Here is a 25714-nt window from a genome sequence, read left to right as displayed (position 1 = left end):
CGAGTTGATGAACACCTGGGTGGGGATGTAGGCTGACTAGCCATGGCGAGGACTCCAACCCATGCGTGTCCAACTTCGGGCTGGTCCGTGTTGACTTATGGTCAGGAAGGCTAAACGCTGCATCACGGAGACCCGTGTGTGTGTGTGTGTGTGTGTAAAATTACTTATTTGCAGGTACTATTTGTACTGTGCGAGGGGGATTATTTGTGTTTATGTGCTGGTCAACGGTGTCCCTGGAGTGCAAGACTGGTTAGCTCCCTAGGCCGGGGAGAATGTGTACAGGTGAGCATAATACAGGAGGTGGTGTAGTGGGGGTGGCTTTCTTTTCTGAAAGGCCAGGAGACGATCCTGTCCCTTACAGTAACAGTTACCACAAGCGGCTGGGACCAGAGGGAGTTCAAAGTTTGTGTGAGGTGTGGTAACACCTTACCTACGTCCTGGCTTGTTACATGTCCAGGTGAGTTGTTAAGCTTCAGGAAGTAGTTCAGCGGGGAGTGGCAGTTACCTGGTCATGCCCCCCTCCTCACGACTCATATCGGTAGATTCGTCGGCATTAGAAGCTATTATTTCCATGGAGATAACAGAAATTTCTAGTTCCAGTTGGGTGCATTATGCCAGCCTCCACCTCGTACTGTTTATCCCAGGGTAACGATTTCGTCACAGGGTAGGAGGCCGGGATGAATGGTTCTCCGGAGTTCACCCATTTTGTATCGGCTTAACTGTCGTACATTCTCTCTCTCTCTCTCTCTCTCTCTCTCTCTCTCTCTCTCTCTCTCTGTGTGTGTGTGTGTATGGCGTTTGTTCTTTGAAGAACAAATCTTAGATTCCATGTTTTTCACCAGAGTCTTTGGTGTGCGTAGTTCACACACACACATCACATTTTGTTTGTCGTGTGGGGAACAGACTGATCGAGTTAAATCAAGCCAGTATTTTATATGCAGATCACAAACTTCCTGTCCCTTTTTAGCGACATTAGCGACTAATTTCATAACATCAGACTGCGTTTTGTAAGTATACGACCTCGGGGATCGACAGATGTCCTGGATTGTTGAACGCTCGGGTCTGTACCGTCTCCATGTTTGTGATGTGTTCTCCGTCAATGTATTTGCGGACTTTTTGTTGACCTTGACGATATGAGGGAGCGGCGGGATTCTGCGTTGTTGTGGGGGGGATTTGTGCACCAGGTCGTGTGTTGATCGTCTCGGTGACGTGGGCGAACACACAGAACGTTCGCACGATTATCATCATTGCTGTACCAAGGGGTTGTCCCACTGTACCACCGAAAGATACCGACCGCGTTAGGATATTATCGTACGCTGGCAGCTGCACGGGAACGGGTCGTCCAGCCAGGACACCTTAAAAGGTGTTGTTGTCGTTGCCATATTGTCGCTTGATTTTAAACCCCCTTTTGGTGTGCCATATTGGGTTGTAAGGTGTGTGTCTAGAGTAGACGTTTGATGACTCATTATAAAGCTACGCTGGCAGATATAGAGGGCCGGGTTAGTGTGACATGTCTTTCATGAGTATTATTAATATTTTTTTATGAGCGCTTGGGCCATTCATCTCAAAAGTAAGGTAGTAAAAGGATATTTGACCAGAGGACGTAAGAGGGCCTGGTTACACTGCGGGTTTGGGGATTGCATATTCCCTCCTACCTTCCCCGGCACTGTGGGTAGCGGGTTTGGCACATCCCCTCCCTCCTTTCCCTTCCACTGTGGGGTGGAGGTTAGCACGTCCCCCCCCCCCCCCCTTCCATTTATATCCGGGGTTCAGTAACTATCACTCATATCTACCTACTGTTCCCTTCCATATAGAGTTCATTTTCCTTCGGGGTTCTTCTTTTTTTTTCCCCCTTTATGATCGCTCGGGCTCTTATCGATTCACATTCGTTTTTCTTCGTTCCTTCGTACTAATACTTCACTATGAATCATTCTTTTCCCCACTCAATTTTCCCTTCATTAGTTATTCACTCAGCATCACACCTCCACTCAGCTTCACCCATCTGTACTCTTTTGCACTCGCGATTCACGGCGGAGAATACTCAATCGTTAATTTTGTATTCATTTTAACACCATTTCTTTCGTGAGGGGGTTTGTTTTATTCATTATCCACCGTTTTCCGTCTCGGTGGGAGGGGTAGTTTTATTCATTATCCACCATTTTCCGTCTCGGTGGGAAGGCCCACATTATTATTCATCCCTATTGACCCCCATATTCATGTCTTCATCAGGGATGGATCAACCTAGCCTTCTGGAGTGGATGATAACAGTTAATCTTTATTGATCGATTTTTGATGAAGTTGAAGCCAGTGATTCTCGAGACATCAATCACACGGGTCGAGCCCCTTCCATCAAGAGATGGATTACGTGGTGATGGTGATGGGAGGGAGGGAGGGAAAGATGATTTTGCTTGCAGATTGTGCGTGTCTGTGTCAACAGGAGTAATAATAAGAGTAATAAGCTGATAAATGATTAACTGTGTGGATAAGGCGTGCGTTTATGTGCCTAATGTCCTTATTTAAATACGTATATATATATATATATATATATATATATATATATATATATATATATATATATATATATATATATATATATATCACGTTATTTGGGTTTATTATATGTGTGTGTTACGGGGAAAGTTTTTACATGCGTGTTTCATTATTTCTTAACCTTGCAGTGTGTATACCATATCTTTTTACACTTATGTATATACATACACATACCTTAGCCAGAGCCAGGTGTGTGTTATGTGGTCATGTATTTATTATTACCTATTTGTACTGTACGGGGATGGAATTTGACACTCGTGTGGGGGGGCCCCCCATTTCTTGACCATTTTCTACCGCCACACAGCTTCTGCAATATACGTACGCTGTCTCCAGTAACCATGTCCTCCGTCAAGTTTTATTCCATCCACATACCGGCCTTTCCCTAAACCCCATTGTTGTCTCAAGACAGGTAATTTCTTCACTCTAGAAAGCCATTTCTGCGTGTGTGTATGTGTGTGTTTTTCCCCCACTGTTATCCCCCCCCCTCTTCCGTCCCACGACCCAAGCTGACCCCACCCTTCCCCTTCCTCCCCATTTCCCCCCACAGTCCCCTCACCGACCCGGGTCAGGCGAGCGGTAACATTCCCCACACATCCCCCACACCACCCCCTCACGGCGGGCGAGAATGGGCCTTAAAACAGGAGAAAGTACAGCCTATTACCGATAATGGAAGCCGGAGCTTCCCTCCAGAATTTTTGACCCGAGTGGACGTCATCCGGCGGAAGTGAGAGAGAGAGAGAGAGAGAGAGAGAGAGAGAGAGAGAAGGGAGGGCGAGCGAAAATGAGCGAGAGAGAGGAGATTATTTTAGGAAAAAAATGAGGCAAGAGAGAGAGGAAAAAGTGTATTTTGAGCAGAGAAGGGAGAGGTGGAAAGGATGGAAGAGTAAAATAGACAGAATAAGTCCGAGACAAAATTGAAGGATGGGGAATGGGAAGAAAAATGGGAGAAATAGGAAGAGAATCAGAGAACGAGGGTCACGATTTAAGGGGGAAAGAAGGACAGAGAGAGAGAGAATAGGTGAACAAAAAAAAAATGGGAAGTAGAATACAGACAGGAGAGGGAACAAAGCAAAGAAGAGGTAGTGGAAATAATGCAAGCCGGAAAAAAAAATAATAATGGATGAAATGAAAGAAAATGGGGAGAAAAAAAATAAACCATTAAATGGTATTGTCGGTGTGGTTTAGAAAATGGGGAAGGGAAGGGGAAGTGGGTGGTGTTCAACCATCACTACGATGAAGCCTTCACAGTTATCATTCGGGCTTCACTTAATATCATACTATCACAAAAAAAAATCTTAGAATCGAAGCAAACAAAAAAAATGAAATGCTATCGGGGAAAAAAAAAATCCTGCGCCAAAAAAAAAAATCCCTTCAAAAATCAACCCATCATCAGAAATCACATTATCACGCACAAAAAAATCGTCCACTCACGAGAAAATTGTCCTATCACTAAAAAAAAATCATCCGATTGTCCAAAAAAAAAAAAAAATGGGAGAAAATAATAAAAATCAACAAATTTACCCTCAAAAAATGGGAGAAAATAATAAAAATCAACAAATTTACCCTCTCAAAAAAATGGGAGAAAATGATAAAAATCAACAAATTTACCCTCTCAAAAAAATGGGAGAAAATAATAAAAATCAACAAATTTACCCTCAAAAAAATGGGAGAAAATAATAAAAATCAACAAATTTACCTTCTCAAAAAAATGGGAGAAAATGATAAAAACCAACAAATTTACCCTCAAAAAAATGGGAGAAAATAATAAAAATCAACAAATTTACCCTCTCAAAAAAAAATGGGAGAAAATAACAAAAATCAACAAATTTACCCTCTCAAAAAAATGGGAGAAAATAATGAAAATCAACAAATTTACCCTCTCAAAAAAATGGGAGAAAATAAAAATCAACAAATTTACCCTCTCAAAAAAATGGGAGAAAATAACTAAAATCAACAAATTTACCCTCTCTCTCGAAAAAAAATCATCCCATCACAGAAACAAAATATCACCAAGATTAATCCTGTCACAAAAATTAATCCCATCAGCTTTGTTGTTCACTCTGTAAGCGATTAGAGAGAGCGGAATATAACCTTATAGAAGTTTATATAGAGAAAAAAAAATCTACCTTAAATTGCAGAAACAAATGTCAGATTCAGAAAGAAAAAAAAAAGACACTATACTGCATAACAAAAGAATATGAATAAATCGAGATTTCGTCAATAAAGTTTTATATAGAAAATGGTATGTAACTTGATGAAAAACGGGTTGCCTGTGTTGTCAGCAAAGCTGTAGTGCAAAGGGTTGAGTCAAACATGACCAGTCAGTAAACAAGCGCAACAGGGCGATACTTAATGGAGGAAAATTCATTTCAACTCTCTCTCTCTCTCTCTCTCTCTCTCTCTCTCTCTCTCTCTCTCTCTCTCTCTCTCTCTCAGAACGAAACAAAAAAGGGGGGATAGAGACATAAAGAGACAGTTGAAAAATGTATATATATATATGTATGCAGAGCTAGATAAAGACACGCATACATACTTTATGAAAGATATAAAAACAAAGGGAGAAAGAAAGAAAATGAGGCGTACGAAAAGAAAAAGAGAGAGAGAGAGAGAGAGAGAGAGAATGTTCACAATACGTGCCACCTCCGAACAGCTATACAACCATTAAGTCCTCATATTCATTTGGTTTATTTTTGTGTTTTTATTTCCGGTCTCCCCAGAGGCAATTAACCTTTTTAACACTTTTCCGCCACCGTTACCAGGTGTTTAGACCCCCAGCTAGGTAATTACCCTCAAGCACACTTTTGTATCAATACATTTTTGCATCCTTTCCAGCGGGAAGGCACCAGGTTCTTTGTCTCTGGATGTTATAACAACAGGTATCCCAATTTCTTTTACGTCTGCTTCGTACCTACTAAGCTGTATGTGATGTCTATTTGTTTAGCATATTTTTTTTTCTTTTTTTTACAAGTGTTACATTTACCGCTACTTTAGCAGGTGGGTTCCGCAATTATTTTTTCTTCTAATTCTTTATATTTATATATATATATATATATTTTTTTTACTTATGATAACGACTGATGAGTACTCATCCGCTTTAAAAAGAGAAGAAATTTTAGGTGCGAATGAGATTTTGAAAGAAAATGGAAATTACTCCGAAGCAAATTCGTTGATAATATAAATTTCGTAACTAATTTATTATACTAATTTATTATACTAATAGCTGCTGGTTCGATGAGGGTGGGCCATTTGAGTCATTGTACTCTAACTGCTTGTTAGCATAATTCTTCTCACAACTAAACATAATATGACAATATGACCCAATGTAACATAATATAACCTAGTTTAACGTAATCAGACAGTGTAACATTATCTAACCTAATTTAACTTAAGATGACACTTAAGTCACGTCAAACGACAACATCAGACAGAAATATGATATTACCTTTTAAGAAGAAAAGAAAAAAAATATTGCCTATATAACACTAGGGGAAAGAAAGGATAGCAAAGTCTTCATAACGCGAGCGGCCAAACTCAGTTGTTCCAACACTCCGCCAAGGGTAATGGCCCAGCGAATTAATTATGAGATGCCTGCCGGAGCAACGAAGTACATAATTACAGGTTAACTCGCTAACAAAAGTGTGAATAAAGAAAAAACAGAAATGGAACCAAAATTAAAATTTTATCTAAGATTGTCTCAAAATTATAAATATCAAAAACTTTAAGAGTCTGTGCCTCTTTTCCTATTTTTTACACCTTTTCTGCAGGAAGAGGATGGAGAACAGCCCTTAAAGTATGAAAAATCAAATAAGTGAATTTATAACACGCAAGAATAATGTTAGCGAGTTGCTATAATTTGCGTTCAGCAAAGTGCGCTACACTCACCTTCCCGCCACCACCGTGAATAAACGCAGAGAAAGTAAAGGGAAAAAAAGAGAGAGTGTGTGTGAATGGGTGAGGGAGTAGACTTACGACACACTTCCTGAGCTGGATTCTGTTTTTTAAGCGTTATGAAACCATGTAAAAAAGATTTTAGCCCGGAGGACGGGTAAGCGTTTTCCCGCCATTTATTTCGGAAAAATCCACCCATTCTCCCGCTTTCCACTTAACAATTATTTTCACTTTATCGGTCATAATACACACGTATGCAATGAATTCCATTCATCAACATACATTATTTATACATTAGTCGATTTATTCACTTAGTTTTATGACGCAGGAAAGGAATGTTACGGGAGAATAAAAAAAATGAGTTGCCAGTTGCCGCCACAGCGATAGATGAGGTGAAATCTGGGTTTTCATGTCAGTCGGCTGCAGGCGTCCTCGTTCCCTACGTCGTCACACCTGTGGAATTGAACGATAAAAAATGTCAGTCGATCAACCTATAAAATCTATATAAAAAAAAGGTCAAGCGGAGGTTTTTCTAAGTTTTTCACAGCAAGAGTTCCATAGTCAACTGGGCCATATATATATATATATATATATATATATATATATATATATATATATATATATATATATATATATATACTTTTTTTGCGTTAAAAACAAATTTCAACAGCCATTTGCTCAGCAATCGTCTGTTTGTCTACGTTTGCCAACAGGTAATCCGGTTATGGCAGATGTCATGTTACCATCAGTTGGATTTAGGAGCAACATGGGCATGTTGGCAGCTGGTGAGCAACATGGGTATGTTGGCAGTTCAGTCAAGAGTGGTTTAGAACAAGTCATCTTCTTTTTTTTTTTTTTTTACTGCCAAATCACTCTACAAAGCCAGACCACTTCACATAGCCAGACCACTTCACATAGCTAGACACCACTGCACATAGCCAGACACCACTGCACATAGCCAGACCACTTCACATAGCTAGACACCACTGCACATAGCCAGACACCACTGCACATAGCCAGACACCACTGCACATAGCCAGACCACTTCACATAGCCAGACACCACTGCACATAGCCAGACACCACTGCACATAGCCAGACCACTTCACATCGCCAGACACTACTGCTCATAGCCAGACACCACTCCACAAAGCCAGACCACTTCACATGGCCAGACCACTTCACATAGCTAGACACCACTGCACATAGCCAGACCACTGCACAAATCCAGACCACCGCACATAACCAGACACCACTCCACATAGCCAGACACCACTCCACATAGCCAGACACCACTCCACATGGCCAGACACCACTCCACATAGCCATACACCACTCCACATAGCCAGACACCACTCCACATAGCCAGACACCACTCCACATGGCCAGACACCACTCCACACCGCCAGAACACGTCACAAATCTAGACCACTTCACATGAAAATAGCTTAAGAATTCGTGAATCTCTTTCTGTATGCAAATTCAAATCAGGGACGTACAATAACTCTTCTACACATCCCCTCAGTGCCTGAGCTTGCGCCCCTTTGAGCACAGGACATGATGTGACATTGAGTAAGAAACTTGTAAATAACGATGTAAAGAAAATATACTTTAAAATGTATAAGAGCGGTGGATGATTTGGAAGGGATTGACGGAGGACATGGTTAATGCAGACAGCGTGTATGAATTCAGGAGTATGTATGATTGTAATGTGTTCAAGAGATGGAGGGAGGGGGGTAAGGTGCCCCACGAGTGCAGAACTCCCTCCCCGTACAGTACAAATAGGTAATTACAGTACGACCCTTGAGGACGACTTCACGACCCCTGGGCACCATCTCGAACCTGAGGGGGTGATGACCCGGCTACACCATTATACCCAAAGGTCGTACTTGAGTCCCACGATCGTTGTGCTCAAGGGTCGTACAGTCGTGCTCAAGGTGGTTTAAGTAACAACTGGTATTAGCAAAATCGTATCTAACATTCGTTCTTATTCGTAATGTTATGTTTTGTCATTCTTTTAACAGTGTATATATATATATATATATATATATATATATATATATATATATATATATATATATATATATATATATGGTAGGGCTTGTCCCATGTTGGTGCAAATATAATAATGTACAATGGTGCAGGTCACACGTTGGCCCCAGGTCACTCAGCGCCTCTGCAACATAGATTCTCATACACCATCCAACACCCCCCAAGGTCGTCTTCCACCTCACACACACTCTCCCTCCCACCACCCCATTTTCCACACACTGAGGAATGCTCAGTCTTTTTTAATGGTTTATCATACTCTCCTCAACTTTCTCACTTATCTTCTCGTCGCTTCGCCAACTCTCATTAAATATTCCATTTTCCTTTTCGCTCCGTCGAACCCACTGTTCTCAACAACATTTCAAACTCTCCTCAGTGAAGAACTCAGTCGTCTTAACCTCAGTCCTTCCATCGCCTGGTTCCCTCGTATTGCGGAAGTTATTCCCATTATTTTCACACTTGTGCTATACGGGGGACGGAACCCAGACCCCATAATCTAGATTTATGGATAAATAGAATTCCACTATTCATTACAGTTAGCTTTATCTAGTTGGGTTTTTATAAGTAAAACCCATTTTCTTTGTTACTTAGCCAAGACACTTTATAAAGTAATTTATCTTATTTATGGTATCATGGTTCTATTTTTGTAGTTATTGAGAGAAGTTTGGGATCTATATAATCACATATACTTTGGCGTCCTAATACAGTTTTAATTATTTGTTAAGCATCGCGAGCAAACAGCATCATAAGCGTATAGCATAACCTCACAGCCCAGTCTTGGGACATTGGGAAGACACGAAGGAAAAAAAAATTACGGTTCTGTGTATGTGTGCTTGTGTGTACATTTCATGGCCCCATAGCGGCTCCCTAAAAGCACCTGGGATTATGGTTGAACGCAGACACAGGGGTCAGGCGGATCCCCGCCACTTGGCTGACCGGGGAAGAAAAAAGAAAAAAAAAGGATATTCTTGCGGCTGGCAGGGCCCGCTGCTGCCTCGCACCGCGCTGCCAGACGGCGAACGATTTGTTCTCTGTTGCCGACGATCGCCAGAGGTTATGAAGACTCGCAGACTTTGAATTTTTCTACTCATTTACAGAACTTCGAGTTTTCGTATCGTATCCTTCAGTAGATCCGGTCAACTTAGGTTTTACTGAAGCCCATAAAACATTCTTCAACAAATTGGTAGCAAAAAGCCTATTTAACGTCAGAATAGAGCTTAACGAGAACTAAAATAGTTTGTGATGTCGCCCAAATGATTATATCGGCTCAATGTTCAGTTGCCGATACTGTGCAAATAACAGATGCGTACAATGAAATTCACCGAACTTCCTAATCCAGGTTGCTTCTTTCAAACGTGAACAAATGTTGAAATTTGAATGAAATGCTTCCTTTGTTGCGGCAGATGTAAGCAGTAACTGGTTCTCTCTCTCTCTCTCTCTCTCTCTCTCTCTCTCTCTCTCTCTCTCTCTCTCTCTGCTTCAGTGCACCAGTCTTTACTTCCCTGTTCCCGTCCAGTTTTATGAATTTCTAACAGGAATATATATATATATATATATATATATATATATATATATATATATATATATATATATATATATATATATAATTTTCCTCAACCTCCCTGCCCATCTCACACTCCCTCTCTCCCACCTTCTTCCTCTTCCTCCTCTGTTCCATCTCTTCCCACTCTCACCACCACCACCACCCTCCCTTTACCCTCTCCCTGTAAAACTCTCCGTCCCACACAGCCGACAGGGGCCCTCCATTACCCAGTCTGTAAAAGAGTTTTAATTATAAGTTGACGCTGACCCATAATCCAGGAATTATTAAATAAAATTATTTGCCAGAAAACTTCCACAAACACATTAGTTACTGTCTCTTGCATCTGTTTACACACCATTGTTATAATATTGGCTGGATGTGTACGTGTGTGTCTACCGCCCTACGCACATACACAATCACACACACACACACACACTCATATATATATATATATATATATATATATATATATATATATATATATATATATATATATATATATATCGTACATAAGACAAAACTTGATTGATGTGAATGCAGCATCTTGGTAACTTTCCATTCTTGTTACTTGTGCAAGATAGCTGATGGGAGGGAAGTGCGTGTTGGGGGAGGGGAACTGAGCAGACGAACAGGGAAAGACATTGGAATGGGTGTTTCCTATTTCCCTGTGGGTGTCAGGTTTACCCTGAGGGAACAGAGCTCCTTCCGTTTCCATCCCTCGCAGTGGCACCCAAACCTCTGCTTCGCGCTTAGGGAATTAGAATCCTTTTCTTAGCCAGTTCTTGAGTGGAGTGAATCCATTATATTTCCCTCCAGACGCGTATTGAGTCTACTCACGTCATACAGGGTTGCCTAAGCGACTGAGATCGGTTCTGTGTGGCTGAAGGTCTAGTTGATACGTATATTAAGACAATACTTTAAAAAAAATGTTACGAATAATTCATCCTCACTTCAATCCAGTAATGTCCCCCCCCCCCCCTTCCATATCTCGCTTACATCCATCATAAGGGTGTTAGTTCGTCGGTTGGTTGTATGGGGTTTTAGGCCCAACGACTTCTAGGGTCGTTGAGGTCGTCAGCGTCCAGTTATAACCGCCAATCGAATAAAAGACTTGAACACCTCATTTATTTGTTCGAGAGAATTCATGTGTGTGTGTGTGTGTGTACTAGCATATATATTTAATGAAAATAATGTTATGAAACCAGAGTTAATACTTAATGGATTGTCGTCAAAAAATAATCGCCTTAACAATCTCATAATCTTTTTTTGCCCTACTTTCAAGTTGATAACTCGGAAAAGCCTAGAAAAGTTGAAATGTTGGATGATATTGTTCGTTCGTTGAGAAATCTGTAGTCCGGTAACCCACCCCGTGGCTGGACCGTTTGATAACCTAATCCGACAACAACGTTCTTTTAGGATAATGTGGGAAAATAGGGGAAACATGTTACATTCCAGCTGAGGACCAGTCTGGAATGTTCTCGAAGTTTCCACGTTATATCCGAAGAACCGTTTTTTTTTCTTCTTGTTTCCTTGTAATTATTTCTTATTTTTTCCTTCCTCGTTTTCTTTCTATTTTCACTTACGACCACATTTGCTATCATTATCTTTTCATAACGTCTTACCACTTTTATATTATTTTATATTATTTTCTTCGTCTACGTTATACCCGTTGAACTACGTTTTCTCTCCTTTTAATCTTCTTATTTTCACCTTCTTTTCCTTTATTTCTACTCGCGTTTCCACTCACTCACAACCATCTTATTACATACTTATTATTTTTTTCGTCTTCACTTCAAATCCCGATATTCACTTTTGTTTATATATTTCTTGATTTCACATCCACCCATTTTTTCAATCCTTTTTTTTTTTTTTTTTAGTAAAATTCTGTATTTCTATATTTTCTAAGTCAGAGAGAGAGAGAGAGAGAGAGAGAGAGAGAGAGAGAGAGAGAGAGAGAGAGAGAGCATCATCAGGGGAGACTAAAGTTTTCTAAATGTTGGCCAACATCAGCTGGTTCATTTCGTCATGTATAACAATTGCATAATACCTCCACCAGGGGTGACATTATGACCTTTTCTCTTTTTTTTTACTGTGCAAATAAGGAAATATATTCAAATTGTTGTCTAGGTATATTTCGTATATTTTCATAAAGATTATTTTGCGAAGAATTCCAATTTTCTATATTTTTTTCCACCCCGTTTCCTGGGAGGGTTTTTTTTCTGTGGGTGGGTGGTTCTCATGGCCTCCTGGCATGGGTGAACACCATCAGCCTAGCCTCTCCCTCCCCCCAAACTCCCACGGCTTCTCCCCAAACTCTCTCTCTTTTCTCCCCAACTCTCCCTCATGGGAAAAAAAATTATATTAGAAAAAAAATCCCAACATTCTCTCTTAGCCAATCTTGTCGTCATTTTCCTTAGAGTGGGCTGGTGACTTGCCTGTCCCGCCCTAATTGGGCTATTCCTTTCCCATCTTCTGGTTGGCCTTCGAGCGGAACAACCTTATGAGGCAGTTCGCCGGACGTTTAATTACCGCCGGGGCCAATCAGGCACATACTCCCGCCACTCAGAATACGGCGGTACGACACCCTGAGCACGACGGTACGACGTTTGAGCATGACGGTACGACGTTTGAGCACGACGGTACGACACTCGGAACACGACAGTACGACGTTTGGGCACGACAGTACAACACTCAAAACACGACGGTACGACATTTGAGCACGACGGTACGACACTCAGAACACGACGGTACGACGTTTGAACACGACGGTAACACGACCTTGAAACGCGGGAAACTGATAACACAGATTACACCATGCAAAGATAACACCGTTCGGAGGTGAATCTACAGGATGATAAATCGTGTACTCTCTCTCTCTCTCTCTCTCTCTCTCTCTCTCTCTCTCTCTTTTACACTATCAATAAAACCCCCAACAGCACCACGCCAATTTTCCTTCCCCTCCCCCCAACATATATTGCTGTCTCTGCGGACTTCCATCAATTTCATGATGGCCAGCAGGCTAGGCTAGGCTACGCTAGGCTACGCTATGGTAAACTAGGTTGGGTAGTTTGCTTCGTGTTTACCACCACGTTTCAAAAAGATGGATATACAATTTTTATTTTTTCCAGTCATTAGCAATATACCAAAAGCATGCATCGATATATATATATATATATATATATATATATATATATATATATATATATATATATATATATATATATATATATATATATATATATATCATCTGTATCTCCAGTATATAACCACTCCTGTAGCTTCGCTAAAAAAGAATCTTTACCTAAACGATACATCTCCATCTTATCTTAAAACTTTAGTCTAGTTTCTTCCCTCCTCCTCCTCTTCGTTAGTTTTCTGTCATTTTGTACAGCCGCTCAGTAATCCCCACCACCCACCCCCTGTCTTTCTACTGTCATCCCGTCCATCTACAATCACCAGTTCCCACAGCTCACTCCCCGTTCGCGCTCCTTCACGTCCCTCGATCCATTACTACTGCCAACACGAGAACGTGCTTCGGGCTGGCTCTTGGTGAACCTCGTAGCCACTCACACGCTATTGGGGAGTTGCCCCTTCCTAGTAGCCTCAAAGGTAATGTGTGTGTCTGTCTGTTCACCGCACAGTACAAGCGAAATAGATTCGAAGTTTATCAAACGCATATTAAATTGGCGTCGGGTGTTTCGTTTGTTCCGTTTAAATGGCGACTTTGATATCGTACACGTAACATTCTTCTATACACTAAATCTGAACCTCATATTACATTCGCTGCTTCCGCTTTTCGTACGTTGCATATTATAGTTTTTGCTGTTATTTTTTTTTTCTGTCTCTTTTGTAAGGAACCGAGTCTGTCCTATTCTCACTGAAGATTAACATGGCAAGGTAGGTCTATTACATTTCCTGCCATTTAAAAGTATAGTAGTCTGTTTCACAGTAGATACTACTTCCACAGTTCCTTGTTCTGGTAGAAACTACAATGGCATATCATATATTATTATTTGTCTTGGTCTTTTTTTGACCAAGTTTGCAAAGAAGGTTACTCCTCGATTTTCACAATTTTGTCCTTTTCCCTCTTGTTTGCATCGAGAGTACTTCTCTGTAACCTTATGGTATATTCTTTACGATGATTATATTAATAATTTCATAGATAACAATTCCACTTTGGTTAATTCAAACTTTCGACATTCAAGGTTTCTATCATTCCTATGGCCGTCTCTGATAAGCTACTCACCACTGGAAATCTTCTTCCGCTGATTCCCTTGTTTACTTTTCCAAATCTGATATGATCTGGTATGATACAATCTTCCAAGTTGAAGGAAAGCCGTAGCCGTAGGACGCTCAAATAACTTATAATAACTTATTAATAACTATATCTGCAGGGGTACGCCTCGGTGGGAAGGATGGACAAGAGGTTTGCCAATAGCGTTTTGTGATTATACAGGACTTATTGCAAGAACCTTAACTAATCCATCCTATGACAAAAACTGATAAAATAAGCCTTAAGTAAGACATATCATACGACTGTAAATATTATCTCTATCTTTATTTAAGGTTTTGAAAGCATAATTTTCGGCTATAAAGAAATCCTATTGGTATAACTTTCCGTACAACGAATGAGATTTTTGTGAGTTCGCTGACAACGTTATGCGTTCGTTGTTTGTTGACGTTCGGCCATCTATGCGTGCGCTAGCCTGACAACACACACTCTGCTTCATGATCAACCTTCACACGTCAGAATTTTACTAGACGTAATTTACTTCTGCCTGGTAAGTTTCCATGTTTAAACGTAATTAAAGTTATTCAACCATAGATGGAGAACGGTGAGAAGGTAGGGTGATTGATTACTCTCCTTATGCCTCTTTGTTTGTGAAGTTAGAGACGATTGTTATTGAATGAATGTTTACACTCCAGTCCCAGGATTTCTAAGCAGTTGAGAAAAGGATGGATGACGTGTATTTTATGGCCGCAGCGATGTTAATTGACGTCTCTGAACATGTTAGTTTTGGAATGCAGGGTTACAAATAGATATTGATACCATTCGATCTTAATTTCTTGTTGCTCCTTTTACTATTAGGTAGGCACTGAAAATGATGGAAATTATAGGGTTAAGCAACTTCCAACAATGGAAAATATGCTTTGGAATCCTTAGAAACTCTCCACCCTTATTTACCTATAATTTCAGAAATGATTGTTATCATGGTTCTTTACCTGCGTTGGGTTTGGCCACTAGAAGTACGAGCTTTCAACGAACGTAGAGGTAATAAATGGTGAAACAGTAAAATGAATATGAACGATGAAATACATGTCTTTGATTCTTTGAATTTGGACTTGTGAACTGTATATGATTTTATAGGGATATGGATTTGGATGGGATGCAGTCAGTCTTAAGCATCTATTTTCACTGTGAAAAACAGTTTTTTCACAACTAAATATATGTATATTATCCATAAGTAAGAGAAACCCCTCAAAAAGAGTAACTTACCATCCTCTTTATTGGTGTGGGAGAATTTTCATTTGACTGCATTGAGGTGCCCAGTGCATGATGATTTCTTTATTTCATTATTTATGATTACACAAAGACCTGTTTCTAAGAAAGAGTTCTTGTGTTACTCTGGACCATTTTATATTATGTATATATATATATATATATATATATATATATATATATATTTTTTTTTGCTTTGTCGCTGTCTCCCGCGTTTGCGAGGTAGCGCAAGGAAACAGACGAAAGAAATGGCCCAACCCACCCCCATACACATGTATATACATACGTCCACACATGCAAATATACATACCTACACAGCTTTCCATGGTTTACCCCAGACGCTTCACATGCCTTGATTCAATCCACTGACAGCACGTCAACCCCGGTATACCACATCGCTCCAATTCACTCTATTCCTTGCCCTCCTTTCACCCTCCTGCATGTTCAGGCCCCGATCACACAAAATCTTTTTCACTCCATCTTTCCACCTCCAATTTGGTCTCCCTCTTCTCGTTCCCTCCACCTCCGACACATATATCCTCTTGGTCAATCTTTCCTCACTCACTCTCTCCACGTGCCCAAACCACTTCAAAACACCCTCTTCTGCTCTCTCAACCACGCTCTTTTTATTTCCACACATCTCTCTTACCCTTACGTTACTCACTCGATCAAACCACCTCACACCACACATTGTCCTCAAACATCTCATTTCCAGCACATCCATCCTCCTGCGCACAACTCTATCCATAGTCCACGCCTCGCAACCATACAACATTGTTGGAACCACTATTCCTTCAAACATACCCATTTTTGCTTTCCGAGATAATGTTCTCGACTTCCACACATTCTTCAAGGCTCCCAGAATTTTCGCCCCCTCCCCCACCCTATGATCCACTTCCGCTTCCATGGTTCCATCCGCTGCCAGATCCACTCCCAGATATCTAAAACACTTCACTTCCTCCAGTTTTTCTCCATTCAAACTCATTTTATTTTTATATTTTTTTTTTATTTATTTTGCTTTGTCGCTGTCTCCCGCGTTTGCGAGGTAGCGCAAGGAAACAGACGAAAGAAATGGCCCAACCCACCCCCATACACAGTGTATATACATACACGTCCACACACGCAAATATACATACCTATACATCTCAATGTACACATATATATACACACACAGACACATACATATATACCCATGCACACAATTCACACTGTCTGCCTTTATTCATTCCCATCGCCAACTCACCACACATGGAATACCATCCCCCTCCCCCCTCATGTGTGCGAGGTAGCACTAGGAAAAGACAACAAAGGCCCCATTCGTTCACACTCAGTCTCTAGCTGTCATGCAATAATGCCCGAAACCACAGCTCCCTTTCCACATCGTAGAAGGCGACTAGAGGGGACGGAAGCTGGGGCCAGAAATCCTCCCCTCCTTGTATTTTTAACTTTCTAAAATGGGAAACAGATATATATATATATATATATATATATATATATATATATATATATTTTTTTTTTTTATATACTTTGTCGCTGTCTCCCGCGTTTGCGAGGTAGCGCAAGGAAACAGACGAAAGAAATGGCCCAACCCCCCCCCCCATACACATGTATATACATACGTCCACACACGCAAATATACATACCTACACAGCTTTCCATGGTTTACCCCAGACGCTTCACATGCCTTGATTCAATCCACTGACAGCACGTCAACCCCGGTATACCACATCGCTCCAATTCACTCTATTCCTTGCCCTCCCTTCACCCTCCTGCATGTTCAGGCACCGATCACACAAAATCTTTTTCACTCCATCCTTCCACCTCCAATTTGGTCTCCCTCTTCTCCTCGTTCCCTCCACCTCCGACACATATATCCTCTTGGTCAATCTTTCCTCACTCATCCTCTCCACGTGCCCAGACCACTTCAAAACACCCTCCTCTGCTCTCTCAACCACGCTCCTTTTACTTCCACACATCTCTCTCACCCTTACGTCACTCACTCGATCAAACCACCTCACACCACACACTGTCCTCAAACATCCCACTTCCAGCACATCCATCCTCCTGCGCACAACTCTATCCATAGCCCACGCCTCGCAACCATACAACATTGTTGGAACCACTATTCCTTCAAACATACCCATTTTTGCTTTCCGAGATAATGTTCTCGACTTCCACACATTCTTCAAGGCCCCCAGAATTTTTTATTTATTTATTTATTTTGCTTTGTCGCTGTCTCCCGCGTTTGCGAGGTAGCGCAAGGAAACAGACAAAAGAAATGGCCCAACCCACCCCCATACACATGTATATACATACACGTCCACATACGCAAATATACATACCTATACATCTCAATGTACACATATATATACACACACAGACACATACATATATACCCATGCACACAATTCATACTGTCTGCCTTTATTCATTCCCATCGCCACCTCGCCACACATGGAATACCATCCCCCTCCCCCCTCATGTGTGTGAGGTAGCGCTAGGAAAAGACAACAAAGGCCCCATTCATTCACACTCAGTCTCTAGCTGTCATGCAATAATGCCTGAAACCACAGCTCCCTTTCCACATCCAGGCCCCACAGAACTTTCCATGGTTTACCCCAGACGCTTCACATGCCCTGATTCAATCCACTGACAGCACGTCAACCCCGGTATACCACATCAATCCAATTCACTCTATTCCTTGCCCGCCTTTCACCCTCCTGCATGTTCAGGCCCTGATCACTCAAAATCTTTTTCACTTCATCTTTCCACCTCCAATTTGGTCTCCCACTTCTCCTCGTTCCCTCCACCTCCGACACATATATCCTCTTGGTCAATCTTTCCTCACTCATTCTCTCCATGTGCCCAAACCATTTCAAAACACCCTCTTCTGCTCTCTCAACCATGCTCTTTTTATTTCCACACATCTCTCTTACCCTTACAGTACTTACTCGATCAAACCACCTCACACCACACATTGTCCTCAATCATCTCATTTCCAGCACATCCACCCTCCTGCGCACAACTCTATCCATAGCCCACACCTTCCAACCATACAACATTGTTGGAACCACTATTCCGTCCTACATACCCATTTTTGCTTTCCGAGATAATGTTCTCGACTTCCAAACATTCTTCAAGGCTCCCAGGATTTTCGCCCCCTCCCCCACCCTATGATTCACTTCCGCTTCCATGGTTCCATCTGCTGCCAGCTCCACTCCCAGATATCTAAAACACTTTACTTCCTCCAGTTTTTCTCCATTCAAACTTACCTCCCAATTGACTTGACCCTCAACCCTACTGTACCTAATAACCTTGCTCTTATTCACATTTACTCTTAACTTTCTTCTTTCACACACTTTACCAAACTCAGTCACCAGCTTCTGCAGTTTCTCACATGAATCAGCCACCAGCGCTGTATCATCAGCGAACAACAACTGACTCACTTCCCAAGCTCTCTCATCCACAACAAACTTCATACTTGCCCCTCTTTCCAAAACTCTTACATTCACCTCCCTAACAACCCCATCCATAAACAAATTAAACAACCATGGAGACATCACACACCCCTGCCGCAAACCTACATTCACTGAGAACCAATCACTTTCCTCTCTTCCTACACATACACATACCTTACATCCTTGATAAAAACTTTTCACGTCTTCTAACAACTTGCCTCCCACACCATATATTCTTAATACCTTCCACAGAGCATCTCTATCAACTCTATCATATGCCTTCTCCAGATCTATAAATGCTACATACAAATCCATTTGCTTTTCTAAGTATTTCTCACATAAATTCTTCAAAGCAAACACCTGATCCACACATCCTCTACCACTTCTGAAACCACACTGCTCTTCCCCAATCTGATGCTCTGTACATGCCTTCACCCTCTCAATCAATACCCTCCCATATAATCTACCAGGAATACTCAACAAACTTATACCTCTATAATTTGATCACTCACTCTTATCCCCTTTGCCTTTGTACAATAGCACTATGCACGCATTCCGCCAATCCTCAGGCACCTCACCATGAGTCATACATACATTAAATAACCTTACCAACCAGTCAACAATACAGTCACCCCCTTTTTTAAAAGATTCCACTGCAATACCATCCAAACCTGCTGCCTTGCCGATTTTTCATCTTCCGCAAAGCTTTTACTACCTCTTCTCTGTTTACCAAGTCATTTTCCCTAACCCTCTCACTTTGCACACCACCTCGACCAAAACACCCTATATCTGCCACTCTATCATCAAACACATTCAACAAACCTTCAAAATACTCACTCCATCTCCTTCTCACATCACCACTACTTGTTATCACCTCCCCATTAGCGCCCTTCACTGAAGTTCCCATTTGCTCCCTTTTCTTATGCACTTTATTTACCTCCTTCCAGAACATCTTTTTATTCTCCCTAAAATTTAATGATACTCCCTCACCCCAACTCTCATTTGCCCTCTTTTTCACCTTTTGCACCTTTCTCTTGACCTCCTGTCTCTTTCTTTTATACATCTCCCACTCAATTGCATTTTTTCCCTGCAAAAATAGTCCAAATGCCTCTCTCTTCTCTTTCACTAATAATCTTACTTCTTCATCCCACCACTCACTACCCTTTCTAATCAACCCACCTCCCACGCTTCTCATACCACAAGCATCTTTTGAGCACTCCATCACTGATTCCCTAAATACATCCCATTCCTCCCCCACTCCCCTTACTTCCATTGTTCTCACCTTTTTCCATTCTGTACTCAGTCTCTCCTGGTACTTCCTCACACAAGTCTCCTTCCCAAGCTCACTTACTCTCACCACCCTCTTCACCCCAACATTCACTCTTCTTACCTGAAAACCCATACAAATCTTCACCTTAGCCTCCACAAGATAATGATCAGACATCCCTCAAGTTGCACCTCTCAGCACATTAACATCCAAAAGTCTATCTTTCGCGCGCCTGTCAATTAACACGTAATCCAATAACGCTCTCTGGCCATCTCTCCTACTTACATACGTGTGTATATATATATATATATATATATATATATATATATATATGTGTACGTGTAGGAAGAGAGGAAAGTGATTGGTTCTCAGTGAATGTAGGTTTGCGGCAGGGGTGTGTGATGTCTCCATGGTTGTTTAATTTGTTTATGGATGGGGTTGTTAGGGAGGTAAATGCAAGAGTCCTGGAAAGAGGGGCAAGTATGAAGTCTGTTGGGGATGAGAGAGCTTGGGAAGTGAGTCAGTTGTTGTTCGCTGATGATACAGCGCTGGTGGCTGATTCATGTGAGAAACTGCAGAAGCTGGTGACTGAGTTTGGTAAAGTGTGTGGAAGAAGAAAGTTAAGAGTAAATGTGAATAAGAGCAAGGTTATTAGGTACAGTAGGGTTGAGGGTCAAGTCAATTGGGAGGTGAGTTTGAATGGAGAAAAACTGGAGGAAGTGAAGTGTTTTAGATATCTGGGAGTGGATCTGTCAGCGGATGGAACCATGGAAGCGGAAGTGGATCATAGGGTGGGGGAGGGGGCGAAAATTTTGGGAGCCTTGAAAAATGTGTGGAAGTCGAGAACATTATCTCGGAAAGCAAAAATGGGTATGTTTGAAGGAATAGTGGTTCCAACAATGTTGTATGGTTGCGAGGCGTGGGCTATGGATAGAGTTGTGCGCAGGAGGATGGATGTGCTGGAAATGAGATGTTTGAGGACAATGTGTGGTGTGAGGTGGTTTGATCGAGTAAGTAACGTAAGGGTAAGAGAGATGTGTGGAAATAAAAAGAGCGTGGTTGAGAGAGCAGAAGAGGGTGTTTTGAAATGGTTTGGGCACATGGAGAGAATGAGTGAGGAAAGATTGACCAAGAGGATATATGTGTCGGAGGTGGAGGGAACGAGGAGAAGAGGGAGACCAAATTGGAGGTGGAAAGATGGAGTGAAAAAGATTTTGTGTGATCGGGGCCTGAACATGCAGGAGGGTGAAAGGAGGGCAAGGAATAGAGTGAATTGGAGCGATGTGGTATACAGGGGTTGACGTGCTGTCAGTGGATTGAATCAAGGCATGTGAAGCGTCTGGGGTAAACCATGGAAAGCTGTGTAGGTATGTATATTTGCGTGTGTGGACGTGTGTATGTACGTGTGTATGGGGGTTGGGCCATTTCTTTCGTCTGTTTCCTCGCGCTACCTCGCAAACGCGGGAGACAGCGACAAAGTAAAAAAAAAAAAAAAAAAAAAAAAAAAAAAAAAAATATATATATATATATATATATATATATATGGGAGGGTACTGATTGAGAGGGTGAAGGCATGTACAGAGCATCAGATTGGGGAAGAGCAGTGTGGTTTCAGAAGTGGTAGAAGATGTGTGGATCAGGTGTTTGCTTTGAAGAATATATGTGAGAAATACTTAGAAAAGCAAATGGATTTGTATGTAGCATTTATGGATCTGGAGAAGGCATATAATAGAGTTGATAGAGATGCTCCGTGGAAGGTATTAAGAATATATGGTGTGGGAGGCAAGTTGTTAGAAGACGTGAAAAGTTTTTATCGAGGATGTACGGCATGTGTACGTGTAGGAAGAGAGGAAAGTGATTGGTTCTCAGTGAATGTAGGTTTGCGGCAGGGGTGTGTGATGTCTCCATGGTTGTTTAATTTGTTTATGGATGGGGTTATTAGGGAGGTGAATGCAAGAGTTTTGGAAAGAGGGGCAAGTATGAAGTCTGTTGTGGATGAGAGAGCTTGGGAAGTGAGTCAGTTGTTGTTCGCTGATGATACAACGCTGGTGGCTGATTCATGTGAGAAACTGCAGAAGCTGGTGACTGAGTTTGGTAAAGTGTGTGAAAGAAGAAAGTTAAGAGTAAATGTGAATAAGAGCAAGGTTATTAGGTACAGTAGGGTTGAGGGTCAAGTCAATTGGGAGGTAAGTTTGAATGGAGAAAAACTGGAGGAAGTAAAGTGTTTTAGATATCTGGGAGCGGATCTGGCAGCAGATGGAACCATGGAAGCGGAAGTGAATCATAGGGTGGGGGAGGGGGCGAAAATCCTGGGAGCCTTGAAGAATGTGTGGAAGTCGAGAACATTATCTCGGAAAGCAAAAATGGGTATGTTTGAAGGAATAGTGGTTCCAACAATGTTGTATGGTTGCGAGGCGTGGGCTATGGATAGAGTTGTGCGCAGGAGGGTGGATGTGCTGGAAATGAGATGTTTGAGGACAATGTGTGGTGTTAGGTGGTTTGATCGAGTAAGTAAGGTAAGGGTAAGAGAGATGTGTGGAAATAAAAAGAGCGTGGTTGAGAGAGCAGAAGAGGGTGTTTTGAAATGGTTTGGGCACATGGAGAGAATGAGTGAGGAAAGATTGACCAAGAGGATATATGTGTCAGAGGTGGAGGGAATGAGGAGAAGAGGGAGACCAAATTGGAGGTGGAAAGATGGAGTGAAAAAGATTTTGTGTGATCGGGGCCTGAACATGCAAGAGGGTGAAAGGAGGGCAAGGAATAGAGTGAATTGGAGCGATGTGGTATACCGGGGTTGACGTGCTGTCAGTGGATTGAATCAAGGCATGTGAAGCATCTGGGGTAAACCATGGAAAGCTGTGTAGGTATGTATATTTGCGTGTGTGGACGTATGTATATACATGTGTATGGGGGTGGGTTGGGCCATTTCTTTCGTCTGTTTCCTTGCACTACCTCGCAAACGCGGGAGACAGCGACAAAGCAAAAAAAAAATATATATATATATATTTTGAAATATTTGGTTTGAAATATGTATATATATTTTTTTTTTTTTTTCATACTATTCGCCATTTCCCGCGGTAGCGAGGTAGCTTTAGGAACAGAGGACTGAGCCTTTGAGGGAAATCCCCACTTGGCCCCCATCTCTGTTCCTTCCTTTGGAAAATCAAAAATGAGAGGGGAGGATTTCCAGCCCCCCGCTCCCTTCCCTTTTAGTCGCCTTTTACGACACGCAGGGAATACATGGGAAGTATTCTTTCTCCCCTATCCCCATATATATATATATATATATATATATATATATATATATATATATATATATATGGATGACCAAGGCATGTGATTTTTTCCATTGATGATGGGAGAATGCTCATGATGTCTTTGTAAAAATGGTGGATCATACTATGAGCTGAGAACTGAAATAAAGGCAGAACATACATTATGTCAGTGAACTCATTCACGGACATATTATTACAGCAATTTAAGGCAGAATGACACCACCTTTCAGTGTGCGAGTAGCCTAGAAGCAAAAAGGCATTGTTACATCATCTTAGCTGATAACATATGGAACACAGCTCAAACGTAAACTTAGGAGAGGGGGTCAAATCTTATTGTATTTTTTTTCTAACATGGACAGTAATAAGGTATTTGAAATTGATTATATTTTTTTTTTAGTTAGTATATTGTTGTGCGTTTCAACAAGGAAACATGATAAGAATGGAACACCCCATACAATAGTATAACATACGTCAAACTAATATACATTACCTAAACTTCCAGGGATAATTACATGGATTCAATACTAAGGCTGGTTACCACTGTAATTCACTTATTAGTCCTTCATGGTTAGGCCGATACAAAACTTTTATACTCCATACTCACCTCCAATTGGTTCTTGCCTCACTCACACTTTTCTTGTCAAAATTTGTTCACTCATCTGATACGTGCAAAATTTCTTTGTTTAAATAGCACTTTTCTCCAAATCTGTTTAGTCATACTTAAGCATAACAATGGCCAACTTTAATTTTGGCACATACCTTTATGTTCGCAACATACAGCTTGTTGGATATTCCTGTGAAACATAATGTTAAAATGTCCAGAACACATTCTAATATTTTTTTTATTTATTATTTTTTGCTGTCGCTTCTCCCGCTTTTAGTGAGGTAGCGCAAGGAAACAGACGAAAGAAATGGCCCCACCCATCCATGTATATCATACACGTCCACATGCAAATATACATACCTATACATTTCATATGTACACATATATATACCACAAGACATATACATATATACACATGCACATAATTCAACTGTCTGCTTTTATTATTCCCATCGCCACCTCGCCACACATGAATACCATCCCCCTCTCCCCCTCATGTGCGACAAGGTAGTGCTAGGAAAGGACAACAAAGGCCACATTCGTTCACACTCAGTCTCTAGCTGTCATGTATAATGCACCGAAACCACAAACCACAGCTCCCTTTCCACATCCAGGCCCCACAAAACTTTCCATGGTTTACCCCAAACACTTCACATGCCCTAGTTCAATCCATTGACAGCACACTGACTCCGGTATACCACATCGTTCCAGTTCACTCTATTCCTTGCACGCCTTTCACCCTGCTGCATGTTCAGGCCTTGATCGCTCAAAATCTTTTTCACTCACAGAAGTAATGTCACTGAAAAAGATAATACTTTTTGAAAATAATTCTTAAAAAATTCTAGACAGAGTCCTTGTGCATTAATGACAAGATTGATGAACTTATGTATGTCTATATAATCTCTGTGTCCGAGTTGGTGGTTACAGTGTTGTAATTCTGCCCCAAGTGATAGTGCAGTGTAGCAAAATGTGTTTAGAGGTATCACTAGCACTGCCTCAGTTGAATGAACTTATTCTTTGTTTAGAACCTTTGAATGCTCATAAATTTTTCTGTTAATTTTATTTGTTTGAGAAGAATGTAATGTACATTTTTCTTGAAGTACTTTGCTTCAAAGTTTTTGCTTATGCTTTCCAAAATGAATTAAGTTTACTCATGACTCCTCACGCTTGACAGATTTGTGAGTATTTTCTCAATATTTAAATGTTTTAGAATATATATTGATATTCTTGTATAGGGGATGGGGAGAAAGAATACTTCCCACGCATTCCTCACTTGTCGTAGAGGGCGACTAAAGGGGACGGGAGCTGGGGCCCAGAAACCCTCCCCTCCTTGTATTTTAACTTTCTAAAAGGGGAAACAGAAGAAGGAGTCACGCGGGGAGTGCTCATCCTCCTCGAAGGCTCAGATTGGGGTGTCTAAATGTGTGTGGATGTAACCAAGATGAGAAAAAAGGAGAGATAGGTAGTATGTTTGAGGAAAGGAACCTGGATGTTTTGGCTCTGAGTGAAACGAAGCTCAAGGGTAAAGGGGAAGAGTGGTCTGGGAATGTCTTGGGAGTAAAGTCAGGGGTTAGTGAGAGG

General features: G+C 41.2%; 1 protein-coding gene across 3 annotated transcripts in view; it reads left to right on the top strand.

Annotated features, from left to right (window-relative positions):
• The window catches only part of LOC139747376 (calpain-7-like), a 53785-nt gene that overhangs the window by 561 nt on the left and 27510 nt on the right, over positions 1 to 25714 (top strand). The window contains exon 1 of one of the 3 annotated variants that reach the window (XM_071659625.1): positions 14713 to 14810. The exons of 1 other annotated variant lie outside the window; for it this stretch is intronic. The gene's annotated coding sequence lies outside the window, so the exon portion shown is untranslated. Of the gene's footprint in view, positions 1 to 14712; positions 14873 to 25714 lie in introns of those variants that run through there. One more of the 3 variants, XM_071659627.1, reaches the window with a different exon arrangement.

Source organism: Panulirus ornatus, chromosome 68, assembly GCF_036320965.1.
Source record: "Panulirus ornatus isolate Po-2019 chromosome 68, ASM3632096v1, whole genome shotgun sequence".
Taxonomy (NCBI): domain Eukaryota; kingdom Metazoa; phylum Arthropoda; class Malacostraca; order Decapoda; family Palinuridae; genus Panulirus; species Panulirus ornatus.
This window is presented reverse-complemented; position numbering and strand designations above follow the sequence as displayed.